The sequence below is a fragment of the Cupressus sempervirens genome, chromosome 4, assembly GCF_028749045.1.
Source record: "Cupressus sempervirens isolate cs-2001-9-10 chromosome 4, ASM2874904v1, whole genome shotgun sequence".
NCBI lineage: Eukaryota > Viridiplantae > Streptophyta > Pinopsida > Cupressales > Cupressaceae > Cupressus > Cupressus sempervirens.
In genome coordinates, this window is record NC_143121.1 from 372,325,134 (window position 1) to 372,340,391 (window position 15,258).

Consider the following 15,258-nt stretch of genomic DNA (forward strand, 5'->3'; position numbering starts at 1 on the left):
TCATTTTCTTGTTGTTTAATTGAATAACAAGAATTGAACCATCTATTGATAGCTAAACTCCAAAAAAATTACATATGTTCCAAATTTCAATGAAGTGATTATTACGGGCACCTATCAAATTTCAAACCAATAAAGCACCCAAATGGCCAATATCTAATGAGTGGCCATTGGGATAAGCAATGGGACCTGGGTAGGTTCAGCAACTCAATCTTACATGTTCATTTTCCACTTTTAAAGACATTGGATCCACAAGTGAGATAGATAGGATGGGAAAGATGATTGATAGAAATCATCCTAGCATAGACGTTAATATTAGAAAGTTTAAAAAATCCAAAGAAGAAAATGAATTGCTCTTGATATATTGCCATTGGAGAGGTGAGAGGCCATATTATAATACAAAGGAATTGTGAAATAACACTCAAAATAACAACTGTACAGGAAAGTATACATATTCATGAAGGAAATGCTTGATTACAGAACATCAGTTGTGGGCATTAATAAGGTGTGTAAGATGTACAATGCACTCCAATATTAGTTCATTAGGTAGGTTGAGGAGGTTACAATTCTTGATAATGTAGCCATGTAACTCATATTTGACTAATTCTGCACACATCCGATGATCATTAGAGTCTAGGAGACTACATTTCTTTCAGGCATTTTGTCAAACAGTTCATGAACAGAAAGATAGAAACCTCCAAATACAAAAATTGAATAATAATCAACATACCTATAGCAATCCAGCTTCTATGATACTTTGTATTCCATAAGAATGGTAACTTGGATTGGGAACATTAGAGTTCTCTTGCTGCTTCTCTCTTTTAAACCCAATGACCTTAATCTGAGGATCATTATAAAAGTGGAAAAGTATTTTGCATAAGCGTGACTTGAAAATAAAAGGCCAGTTTTTAGAATTTGTGCAGATTTAGATGAATAATAATAGTATAATGCATAGATAAATCTCAAATACAAGAGTACGAGTAATTAAAAGGAAGTACAATAATGTTTACAAAACGTGTCTCTTTAATTTTCTCATTCAGGGGCATATAACTATACATGTTACAAAACAAGGTTGCCAAGACAATATATACAATCATCTGTAGTTCTTCTGCTACGTGATCTAGAATTTCATTAGGGAAATATGGGTTTTGATTATTTACATCACAAGAGTGTTTAATGTGGAGTATTTTAGCGACTAAAGGGTTACAAAGAAAGACTCAAAAAAATGATTGATGGCATGTGCTGACATTGTGGGCATCCATGTAATTGTCTGTTTCTCAAGCAATGCCTACTAGAAAAAATAAAATTTGTAAGATATTATTGATTATGACACGAATAGCTTCAATTAGTGATAGAAGGCCTTACCCGAAAAACCCTGCATTTGAAGGATGAACATCCTAGTTCAGCAAATAAAGGTCTCACTACACTATCAAAACACCTTATCTATTTGAATGTCAAAGTAATTTATGTTAGAACCCATGAGACTTCATATACTTGTTTAGAGGTTTTATGTTTTGCTGCTCAGTTTTATTAGGAATTCTCTAGATGTGTCATTTGATTGCTCTGATATCTCTATTAATCTACATAGTTAGTTATGTAAAGCTATTATGTTATTGGGTTTTACATTTATCATGATCATACCCATTCGAGTTTCATCATTTTCTCAGGGCTGCGAGTTAGTAGCTGCTCACTGTAACCTTTGATGCCTACGTCGAGTTTCTAAACATATTATCAGTCCAACCCCAAAAATAGTAGTCTTATTTATAATATTAAATAGTTACATAGTTTATAACTATTGTTTAGGTCCTTGGGCAGCTACCATGAACAATAGAGAATTGCAACTATTAGATAAATCTCTTTAATCACCATGTGATCAGAGGATCACACTATACCATGTTGTTTTTTGTACCCAAGTTTATTTGTCTGATTACTCACTAATCTTAAGGAACATGCCTTGACTATTTAACTGAATTTCCAATATATTGTGGTTCATATCCTTGAAATTCTACCACCTGAACAAGCTAGATTGATGTTATGTGCTAGGGTTATAGCTTACAGTCAAACCAAGCAGTCTACAATTATAGTCCTATAGGTTAAGGATTCCCTATCTATACTTAACCTAAATCCAATGGAGTGTGCAATTCTACTTTGACAATAATACATGCCACAAACATTATGACATGTTGAACAATTCTAGGAAAAAATTAAGAGACCTCCAAGAAAGCCATACATAATTTTTTAAGTGAATGGCTTGTAAAAAGGAGCCTCAAGAAAGAAGCCCCATTATATCTCATCTCCTTTTATATAAAATTTTGTTAATTCTTGTGTTGGATGTGATATACATAGGAGATATACATAATGAGTAGGTATTTGTTTAGAATTCAAAACAAACACATGCTGAAATGCTGCCCAACAAAGTCAAGCATAAAAGTACCCGTCTTTCTAGAATTTTCTATCCGTTCAGTCTATTTATCTTATCGACAGTCACTGAGTTGAGAGTAATTTAGACATCTCAACAATAATCAATAAGGAACCAGCAACAAAGTTAAGATGTTTTGCATTGCTGAAGCTATAAGAAATGGCACCATTTTAAATTTCCTTATTTGCAGGTAGAGACAGATTTTGTAATCGTCATCAATGCAATGATATACATGAAAGAAATCAGAATATAATGAAAGAGCAAGGAATCATCATTGCCTGGAGGTAACGGGTTGTGTTGTATTTGGATTTGGCTTGTAAAGACCTGCCCCTGTATTGTATTTGTATCTTTTGAAAAGCTACAAAATGGAAATGCATGGAATTAGTCAAAGGGACAGTGCAATCAAGCATCTTCACCATATCACTACTAGACATTAGCAGACAGAGTAAACATCCTAGCATATTCGCTTACCAAAGAAAAACTATAACTGTCCCACAAATCTTTATGCATCAACAGAACATAATAATGTAAAGAAGAGTTATACTAACATTATACCAACATCCTATGTACTTACTGTTTGATTATATTTCATATTATTGGTTACATTTCTTCATAATCTATGGGCACACTTATTAAGAAGAAGACCCCAACCTATGGAAAAAGAATAAACAAATAAGACCCGGGTAAAATCACCTATCACCATTGCATAGCTATCAAAAATGATGTTGACTAATTTATAATGTTGACCCATGTACTATTATCACCAAATGTTTTTGATCCATCCTACCTCAATAGTCTAGTTCTCCACCGATATTCTACGAACAAAAAGGGTTGGATGTTATTGCTTCCCAATAAGATTTCAGAGCTTGCACATAACAAATAAGGAGGATGATAGTGAAATTTCATTTCAGCGTGAACATATACGCTCAAGAAACAGTCAGCATATATGAGAACTCTGTTAATAATAAGGCCTAAATTCATTCACTTCAACAAAATCAAGTGGGCCCTGCCACAGGCAGGCAAAAAAATGAAGTCAAAGAAATAACAGCGGAGGAAAACATCGATCACAAGTTATAAATATTACTGATTAATGTTTGAAGACTCTAAATTGGATGCTGATTAATGGTATCTACAAACATGCACAAGCATAAAGGTATGTAAACAATTCAAAGAAGACACCCTGAAGAGATGGAATCTCAATAATGGTAGAAAATGAAGTGTGATCAGCACAGAATCATAGATCATGAAAATCTGATCTGTCTTTAATAGATGTAATCTCACTGAACATAACATTCACTAGAATTCTGTGTGATGATTTTCCCAAAAGAATTTCAATACTTTCAAGCAAATACATGGAAGGTTTAAAGCCAGGTTTCCCAACCTTTAACAACATCTTCTCACCGATGAGAACTAGAATATTTGTAACAGGTTTCAGACATCCATGAAATCATAACGGATCGAGATTTTAATAAGTATTATACTAGAAAGTGCCCTGGTCATATATGTTATGAGGGACATACAGAACACGAAAACTATTAGATTGACCACCTTAAAGAAATGTGGTCTCATGGTGTGCTGATCACAAAATACAAAATGAATTCGTTGAGAAGGCTTTAGAAATGTTCAAGCAAATGCAATTTGCAGTTTTCAATCGAAACTCTGTGACCTCTCATGGCATCCCTCTTGTCCGTGCCAATGTGGAAGTTTTCATCAACGCATGGGCATTCATCAAAATCCTAAAGGAAGGCATAAATTCATTTGATGATGTGGTTGACCAGGAATGTTTTCGTTTTCAATCCCATGCCTTTACAATTGAACCAACTATTCAATACCTATTGTAATAAATTGGCATGGGATAATGTTAATCCAACAATTTCATATCGTCGTCAAGCTTTCTCTTTGAGACCTATTTAATTCTCTAAAATGTCATCTAGGAGCAAGCAAACCTAACCCATGCGATACACTAAATAATATGTTCCTACTGAGAATGGAACAAACCAGAACAAACCCTGTTCAGAAGCATATTCAGCAAAAGAAAAATGACAAACGAGAAAGAATGCAAAATAAAAATATGACCGTAAAATACCTTTTTACCGAGAAATCCTCCAAAGCATAATGTGGTACGAAGCAAGCCAAAGCCCTACAAATATGCACAAATATGCAGAACAAGGCAATCGGTCGATGCACATACCAAATGCCAGTCCGCCACGAATCGAAAGACCCACAACAGGTTGCAGATCAATTCTAGCGGCAGTCGGCCACGAGAGCGGGAGGCCATAGCAGGTCCGTGGCGAACGCTGCAAGGAGGAAGCAGCAGACTGCGACAAATACGTCGTGCCATCGATATACCCAAGCAAGCACTACTGCGAAGCCGAGCATGCCCTGCCGGCACCTGAGAAAGGGTTCCGACTTGGACGGGACAATTTCCGGTCGAGAATCCCGTAGTAAATAGCCTAATCGGCTAACTAATTAAAGTGATGGACGTAAAAATTAAAGAAGGTTAAAGTAACCGAGATTTGAAGCAGACATCCATTTCTCCTTACATAAAAGGAAAAAACAACTGTTGTCATGCTATAATATTTCAGAAAACTTCCGCCATGTTCATTTCCTTAGTACTTTAGAACAGAACGTTATTGATAAAAGATCTATGAGTTTCTGAAGGTTTCCGTTGCCTGGATTTGAACCCGGGTCGCCTGGGTGAAAGCCAGATATCCTAACCGGACTAGACGACAACGGAACGTAGTCGAAATAAAATTGTCTTTCAACCCACCCGATATTTTAACACCATTTTCTAAAATGGTTCTCGGATAAAAATGTATGGCGACTTCGATCGAGAAAGGGGATTTCAATATAAACAGCAGAGATTTCGAAGGTCATTTGCAGATATTTGTAGTCTCCACTGGTAATAATTGCTGTTAGCACTAATTATTCTAACAAATTGATGTGTTATACGTAGGCATTCTACTTGCCTTCGACATCTTTCAGCTACAATTGATAGCCAACAAAAACCACGACATACAAAGCTCAGCTTCGGATCTCTCTTTTAATCCAATCAGACTCTGTTCGCCTTTTTGTTACTCCGAGCTACACGTTTATACCATTCAGAAATCGACTTACAAGTTCCTTTGCATTCAAACATATAAGATATAAATTTATTTAATATTGTATAATAATTCATACATTAACTTAGTATTCTCTTCAATTATTCATTTATCAATTAAATATAATCATGTAGTAATAAAGATATAATATTCATTTTAGCTACTAACTAAATTTGTAAATAATTTGATCTCAAAACTATATTTAATATATCGATACTATAATGGTTTAATTATAAACTCATCTCTCATCGACTTGTGCTAAATATCTCTTAGTTTTTTACATTTAATATTATACAATAAATCATAAAACAACTTAATAATCTCTTGAAGACATCTATTTATCAATTTAATGTTACATAGTAATTATAGGAGTAATATTTATCTTATTTAATTATTGAATTTGTAATTACTATTGTGATATAATAGAATACATTGGATTAAATTAAAAGTTTGGCATAGTTGATAAACTTGACAAAACACTTCCATTCTATGACCCAATATGATAATAATTAATTTTCTCACCAACAATAATATTACAAATCTACCTTCACTTCTTCACAAAAGGCAGGGACTCTAGCTCCATCAGGAGCTCTTGTTATAAAGTGTTATTAGTCCCTACCTTAGGAGACTTAAGCTTTTGATTGTATTTTATGTATTAGATTAGGTTTTGGAAATCGTGAATCAATCATTTAACTTTTCTTCTACATTTTCCTATTAAAGTGGATTTTCATTGTTTTATTTCTATTTTTCATTGGTTAAGTGTTTTTTCTCTAGTTGTATTTATATTTTCTCTACTAAAAAATTAAAGAAAATCATAGAAATGACAAATGTCTTAAAGATTGGGTCACTAAGTAACTTACAAGCACACGTGCTTTGAGAGTGTTACAACATCCATATGGGGAGGAACAAGTAGAGATTTAAGACAAAAACTCCCTTTTATAATTAATACTAGACATATAACTCTCATGTTTTCAATCCTTCGTTAGTAAATTTATTTGCAATACTTTTCACATTACAAAGAATGATAGTAGTAGTAGGTGGAATTTGGAAGAAAGAAATGCAATCATTGCAAATGTCATTTTGATAGTTATTTTTTTCAAATTCTTGCTCTTCGATCTAATAACGAGAGTCGATATGCCTAAAAACTCAACAAAGTAACAAAGGACTGTGGAACTCAAATTGTGGCTAAGATAGAAATGATGTAGTGTTGTTGCTGCATGAAGGATTCGTAGGAGATATATTCTTTTTATTTTTCTTTGGTTTGGAGGATAACCATTTTGGATCATTTGTCTATAAATAAGGATTACTGTATGGAAACATTTGAAATATAGTATAGATGTGATGATATTAAAAGCTTTTTATTGATCTTATATATATGTATAAAATATAATGAAGTTGATTACTTTGTGTCTGGCAGGGTTACCTACACCATGACTAAAGAAGTAGAGGACAAAGGGCTTATTTCCTAAGGCGAGGTATAAGAAGATAGATCCCTCTTTTGGACAATTTTCTAACAATAATCTTTATTTCATTTTTAAGGTTCTGCTAATTTTTCTTTACTAGGCTGATTAATTCCACTTTGTTTGAAAATGTGTTATTTCCCTTTACTATATTGTTAGTGCATCTTCTATTTAATATTTTTCAAATTCGTTACCATGGGCTATAAGCTTATTTATTCCATTCTTTTTGAAAATAAGTTATTTCCCTTTAATGTATTGTTGGTGCATATTCTATTTAATGTTTTTCAAATTCATTACCACAAGCTCGAAGCTTAATATTTCTACAAATGGGTTTTTGACAATTAAATTTACTCTTATTTACCAACTAATAATGTAAAAATTACTACACATATTTATTTACAAAATTTTGTACAATTTTCTTACAATCTTATAAGAATATGTTATTTCCTCCAAATTTGTATCTACAGATCATAAATTTATATCTATTCAGGTTAAATGTGTAGTCAATGCATCTTCTAATATTTTTTCAAATGTGGGACTAAAACTTGTAAATTAATGTTAGTTCAACAAACTATCAAATATAAAACTAATAAAAATGAAAATGCTTACTATTATTTTAAAACAATGAAAAATTAAATCCTATCCTACAAATTTTGTACATAAACAACTAAAACTATTTTAGAAAAATCTTTTTTTCTCTTAAGGCTCTGTTAAATTTGCCTTGCTACTGATTGATTACATACTATTTGGAAATAAGTTAATTATTTATTTTTTCTCTTGGATCAAATGTACTGCAAATAATCTTCTACATTTTTTCATAAATGATGAATTTATCTTTCTCCATTTTAAATGATGAACACAAATTTTCATTTGAGTGGCACAGAAAATATGGGTGCCTACTTCTAGCAATGTGGGGATAGGGCTATCTTTTGTTAGAGCAACAAAAATGTATGTAGTGCATGTTGATGCTAGAGCTTGGACAACCCACTTTGAGCTACCAGGAGCACAAGGAATTAAGTCACGATAGTAAAGTCTTGACCAATGTCATTATGAATATAACTTTTGATACATGAATTACTAAAATGGAGTAGTTAAAAAAATTATAGTTTAGGTACTAATATATTTAGGAAAAATGAAGGAAATATATCAACTTAAATTTGAGTTGATGTTCAACACAAAACAAATGTTTTTTCCAGAGAAATGTCATTCGATAGCTATGTGTTGTATTTAACATAAGAATCTATATACAATAATGGTTTGATTATCTGAAATCTCTTCCTCGTTGATTTAGATTTTCTATGATAAATTACATATTATAGGAAGAATATTAGTTATTAGTTATGTTTTTAAATTATAACTTAGTAAATTTTTAATTAAAATATTATTAAAATTTATTTAGTGGATCAATGGGAACTCAATTGATAGAAGAAAAGTAGTAATTAGATAAATCTGCAATTTTATCATTACTGGTAGTGCAAGATTAATGGAATGTTTGTCCATAGTATTGGATCAATTGTACCATTTTTCTCATTGTAAATGTCAAGTAGTAATGATCACAACTTAATAAATTAATTAATCACAACATAATATATTTCCCTTCAACACTTTCAATCACGTCTTAACAAATTCAACAATGTTCATTCTTCCAATTTAAAAGCTAGAACACTACATATAAAAGATTAACTTAAAATATGATGTAATATTCAAAAAATTAAAATAGATCAATTAATGACAACTAGTACTACTCATTCTATTCCTCTATTTGAAAATAACTTTACTTATTGCTATTATTTTGATATTTGAAACAAATTTTCTAATTCAAATTATAGAAAAGAATTATTTAATAAAATCTTATATTAAAAATATTTTTCTTCCTCTGATGCTAATTTTATTAGCATAAACTAAAATGCTTAGCAAAATTTGATAATATTTCCTTCCCATCAGCAAGCTAACAAACTCTACCATTTATTGAAACCTATATATGAAATTAAGATTATATTGTTTGGCTTGGAGCTATCAATCAATAATTTCCCTAATAATTTTGTTAAACAAAAAATATCAAAAGAAATGAAAGACTCTTCAAAAAAATCTAAATTTAAATTTAAAACAAATAATACAATTTCTTTCGAATCTATGTCATTTTCATTGAATTAAACAACTGCAATATTTTCTCTCTATATAACAACTCAACAATAATAAAATATAATGAAGTTTGAAAAATAAAGTTTCCCTCGCTAAGATATATGTTTTAGTTTGCTTAATAGACGTCATTCTTTATATATAGGTGAATCCAGGGACAATGTAAGGCATATGTTCAACTTTATTTAACTGGGTAGTTGCAATCAATTTCTTGAATTAATACTGTCAATTCAAAAATGGAATCCATAAAGTCCCTTCCTTTGCTTTCTCATGGAATGGGTTGTAGGGTGATCAACAATGGATCAACAATAGTCTTCTCTCCATCATAGCCTGTAGTAGGTTGTGACATTGTTTTACTAAATAAAAAGAGGAACAAAGAAACAAGGACCAAAGTTAGGCCCATGATCTCTATTAACTTTTATTTTTAATCAACTTTTGTTAATGTTGCTTCTATTGATACTTATGAACAATTGTTTTAATCAATTTTGTTCTCTTAAAAAAATGTTTACATATTCTCTTTTAATGTTGTTTAATTATATTTTCTTCCATAAGGCATGGACTTGAGCTGTATAGAGAACTTGTTTCTACTGAGGATGCATGCTTCAAAATTTTTTAAAAATTCTTGAGTTTGAGATATAATAGATTATAATTGTAATAATTTATTGAGATACACATTTATTTTGTAGCGTTTATCGTGTCATTTACATTATAATATTATTTATAATCAAATTAAATTTAGATAACTATTCTGCTCGTAAAGAGAGGCATTGACTCTTTATAATGAGTGTGGCTAGAAATAAATCTAATGTTTCTCGGTATTGTGTCATATTGCACAAAATCTGTACACGTTCCGCAAAAATTTAACGAGGCATATGATTTTAACAAATGCGACCTAAACTTCTCAAGAATGTGGGCTCGCAGTTAAATGTATTATTGGGGCATAGTCTCTCGTCGCTATAGGATTTATGATGATATATACATTAGATAACATAACCTAGCTTATAAAATCATAACAAATGCGGCCCAAAACAGAAGCCAAGATCATTAGCAACGGAAAGCGTGAGAAGATATTTTCTTACTTCACTTCAATCGGATTAATATTCTAAAAAGAGCCTTACTAAGATCTCCGGGGACGTGAAAATTACAATTGATCTGCCTGTTAAATGTTGGTATTTTATACAAGATTTTCTTTGCTGTACTCATTCAGTGCCCCACGTGGGATAAATATATTGCGGGGGCTTTACCAATCGGAATCCAGTAATTCTGACGTAAATCCCTGATATTTTCGGATCCACTTTGTATTTGCTGTGAATAGAATATTGAATGAAGCAGCAGCTGTAGGAAGATTGGTTTGGGTTTACCTCATTTAACCAAAAAGAAAACTGTTACGGTAGGGCTTGTAAATCTTCCTGCTAATTCTGCCATTTTTTCCTCATCCTCATAATTGACGGTACCACACAATTTGGGCATAGTCTTGAGGTAAGTCGTTTGCCATGGATTTAATGAGTTTTAATTTGTAAAATCTTTCCGCAGCCGGATTATTGTTTTAATGTGTTTTATTTCAGTTTAAAATCTGCAAAAAGATCTTGTCTAGAGTAGTCCTAAAACCCCGACATTATCAGATCAACATTTCATCTACTGATAATCAGCTGCAGAGAGAGTTTAAAAAAACATTCTGCTACTTTCCTCCGAACGCCGGCCATTTTTTTCTCATTTGCAGACAGCAGACACAATTTATGCAGAATCAGAAATCTTCGATAACCCTCTTGACCGCTGTCTGAAGAGCATGGAGAGGGATTTCAGTTATCCAGAAACTCAAATACTAGTGAAGTATTTCAGTATAAACAAAGTGCAAATATAGATTTTAATTAATAAATAAAGGAATGGGCACAGTTTTAGATAAAGGAATGGATTTCAGCATAAACTTGAACTAATGAAGGAGTGGATGGATTAGAAATTAAGATCACTCTCTTATAATGTGTATAATCTTGATAATTTTGATAATCTTTTTCATTAAAACCAAGTTTAGAGAGAATAGAAATTAGAAATTCTCTCCTGACCTTATTATAGGCTTTGGAGATATCCAGTTTGAGAGCCATTCTTGGGTTCTTGATCCTATCCATAGAGTGGATAATCTCATGAGTTTATGACTGCATCTAGAATCTACCTCACGGGGATGAAACCATTTTGGTAGGGACTAATGAACTTATCAAGTAGGGGCTTGCTTTGGTTTACCATAATCTTGGCAAGGATTTTACAAATCATGTTTCATAGACTAATAGGTCAAAAGTCGTCTAGACGACTAGGGTTATCAGTCTTAGGGATAAGAACAATGAAGGTCGGGTTTAGATCCTTTAGTAAATTACTCGTTCTAATGAAGTCTCTAGCAATATAGATCAAATCACACTTGACAATATCCCAGAATTCTTAAAAAAGCACTAGGGGAAGACCATCAAGACCAAGGGCTTTGTACTGATTCACGCTAAACACGGCTATTATGACTTCCTCCTCCTTAACCTTAGCAATAAAGTCCTCATTCATTTGGTTATTCACAACCGGGTGAAAAGATCTCAAAATATCATTTTGCATATTACTGTAAACTTACATAGCAAGGGGTTATATAGTTCCTTGAAATAGAGATAGACTTTACCTTCTATCTCCTCCATATCATTAATTTGCTGACCATTATCATCCACTAACATGTTTATGATGTTACGTTTCTCCTTCCTGATTTCAATCTATGGAAAAAGGTTGTATTTTAGTCACCCTCCTTCAACCACTGAACTCTTGATCTTTGTTTATAGAAAAATTCCTCCTAATTTAGGAGTGCCCTCCCATAAGTTTTGACACTCCCTCTCCTCCTGCTACTACTCAACATTAGTATTGTCCTAAATAAGTTGGTTTTAGAGGGATTCCAACTTCTTCTTAGTAGATTTATTTTCTTTGGAGATGTTTCCAAATGAGGATTTGCTCCATCCTCACACTTCTTTTCGGATTCTTTCAAGTTTTTTGGCAATATGCAACCTGGTCATTCCCTCAACTGGGTCCTTCCCCACCGCACAATACAATCTCTGAACTCAATCTGTGAGTGCCACATGATCTCATACCTAAAAGGCCTTTGTCTTGTAGGTTGATTCTCCAACCAAGAGAACACCAACATAGAGTGATCCAAAATGGTCCTCAGCTTTGCCTTTAAGGAAGAATGTTGAAGAATGTCCCAACCAAAAGAAATAAGATCCCTATCAAGTCTAACCTAAATCAAATATTTCCCAAATCTATTAGTTGACTAAGTGAATGCAAGACCCTAAAGATCAATATCAATCAAGTCATTCCTTCCAAAATCTTGCATATTATTAGAAAAGTCTTCCAAACCCCCCAGTTTCTCCGATGAATATAGAGGTGTGTTAAAATCCCCTATACACACAAATATTTCTTATCTCATAGTCTCAACCACTCTAATAGCCTCATCCCAAATAGCCAATCTACCATTCCTAGTGTTGGGGGCATAGAAATTGAATGATTCCAACTAACAACATGGGAGGTGAAACTCGTGACCACAAAATGGGGATTAATATAGGTGACCATTCCCACCACCTTGTTTGGGTTCCACATCGTGGGAATGCCACCAACGGTGCCATTAGCCTCACTATAAAAAAATTTAGCCCCCGACCAAATGTAAGTGGAAACTCTAGAGAAAACCTACTCAGTCATCTTAACTTCCTGCAAAAGAATCAAGTTAGACTTAAGCTCTATGATATTATTTTTTATTTCATAGTATTTCCCGAGGCTATTCATCCCTCTCACATTCCAAGATATGAGTTTCATCTTTTATGATATTGAGTTTCCTTCACAGTTTTTTGTTTCCCCTGTGCTATATCCTTCTCTATTTCCTTTTGACGAATGTTCCTGGTTGGAGGTCTCCCAATCCTCATGGATGACCCTACATCTACCTTATATCCTCCTCTAGGCTTCTACTTTGGGGCTATCAAGTCAGCATCATTTTTGAGAAGGTTAAGATTTGGTAGCTCAATTGTGAGGGAAAGCATTTCAACAATACCTAGGTGTGAAACCATCACTGTTCCATCAATGAGTGGTGATCCATTCCCTAAGAGAAGGGGTGAACAACATGGAGTAGCACCAAAATCAACTTCCATCGTTTTAATTATTTGTCCTTCCCAAAGTTGGAATGTTGTAGAGAAAGTGTGTTGAAGATCTCCCCCTCTTCATGGTCAACAATATAACCCATAACAGTTTGGGCTTCTCCACCCTGTCCAACGACGTCCACCTTCATAGGGGTTCTTACCTTCTCACCATTTTTGTTAGGGGTTTCAACAAGGTCTTGAGATGCCTCCTCACAAGTTTCCTTTAGGCCGACCACTTCCTTATTCAGTAGGCTTTTAGCCTTTTCATCCATCTCAGCAATTTTTGAGCTTTCAAGTACCACCACTCTAGGTGAGGACACTTTGTCTTTGAGTTTCTCACCCTTCAGGTAATCCACAACTAGATGACTAGACATGTTACACTTTTGGAAAAAGTGGGCTACATCCTCATAGATTATCGATTATGACTAGTTGCCCCATTTAGATTCTAGGTCAACCGTCGTTGGCAAGGATTTATTCATTCCAACATTGATATATAATCTAGAAAAACCTAGTTTAGTTCTAGAGCTAGTCATATTGTCCATTTTTTATGAACTAATCAAAGAAGTTTCCAATCCATCTGAACACCCACTCATCCTAGAATTCTTAAGAGCGACCATGCAATATTATCTAGACCAGAGCATACTTGCAGAGGACTCTTTCCTGGTTGAATCTTGCTTTCCATTTTGCCATCAACAAGGGGTGTCTTTTTGAACTTCTAGTAGCCTGCCATGATTGAGTCACAATCGTTTTGCACAGTGAAATTGAACAGGAAAAGGGGGCCAATCATAGCAAAGATGGATACTAACCCTGAGAGTTTCTGCTTCATAGAGCACCACTTCCTTACCATATCAACCATGAGTTGGAAGGAGACAAACTTTCCAACAAGACAAAGGGTAAAGCCCGAGGCAATCGAGTTGACCAATAAATCTAGAGGAGCAATCATGGGACCAGTGACCCCTAAGGAGATCACGAGATTTGCACCAGAGTCCATAGAAACCTTGGATCCGACAATAGCCTTGAACTAGTTTGACTTAGGGGACACCACTGATATAGATGTCAATGGGGGATCACTGAGGGCTTTTGGGCGATAAGCACAATCATCAAGGACAGTGTAAGGTTCCATCAAAGGAATATCTTCCTAGAGTAGGTCATGAACATTTTGCACCTTAGCAAATAATACCAAATCCAAATCCGGACACACAGGCCCCGTTGGCTCTAGCTGTGGGGGTAGGGGTGGGGGTAAAGGTGGGGAGTGGGGGGGGACCATCCCCTTAAGATCAGAGAGGGCATAAGCTTGGGAGGAAGCCAAGAACGAGAAAGGAATTGTCGATCTATTGATTGTTCTTTTGAAGGTGGTTTTCCTCTCATAGTTATTTCTGAGTTAAGTGATATTTTTATTCTTCATTTTTTATACTTTTATTCATGCATAGTCACATAAATTGCATGTCACTATTCTAGATAGTTATAACTCTCCTTTGAACTATAAATATAAGGACATCCTATGAACATATTAATTTCAATTTATTTTAAAAATATACATAATGGTCTCCATACAACTTGTCCAATTTTTTTCTTTTTCTTAGACCAATTTTATGCTTAATGTATTGATATTATCACACACAAAATACCTTGTTAATAAAAGTATAAATATATGATGTAGGACGAATCATAATTTACTAGAATGAGTACTAATAATGGATCCATTGATTTGGTTATATGTATGCATGCTCTTTTCTTAACTTATGAGGCATGACACATTTTACTTTGCTCCACTCAATCTCTTGTCAAAGTAAGAAATGGTTCCTTCAACATCCTATTGTAGAGATTTAATAGGAGAGTGATGAAATCAAAGAAAATTCTAGTCTTCAATGTTGGAATTTATGATTAGTTTATTTTATCTTATAGAAGATTATGGCGTTGATATTGAAACTCTTTGAAGCTTTGAGAAAAATGACTTTAGAAGAGTGACACTATTTTGATTAGATAAAAGCAAAATAGAC

The 15,258-nt window shown here is 33.5% G+C and overlaps 1 long non-coding RNA gene across 2 annotated transcripts; it reads right to left on the reverse strand.

Annotated features, from left to right (window-relative positions):
• Positions 1–264: 264 nt before the first annotated feature.
• Positions 265–4,852, reverse strand: LOC149561617 (uncharacterized). 2 transcript variants are annotated; one of them, XR_016363451.1, is made up of 3 exons: positions 4,503–4,852; positions 728–838; positions 265–603 (listed from the first exon to the last, which is right to left on the reverse strand). It is a non-coding gene; the product is annotated as an uncharacterized LOC149561617 (long non-coding RNA). The 2 variants fall into 2 exon arrangements; XR_016363450.1 differs by lacking the exons at positions 265–603; positions 728–838 and adding an exon at positions 2,568–2,774.
• Positions 4,853–15,258: the final 10,406 nt, after the last annotated feature.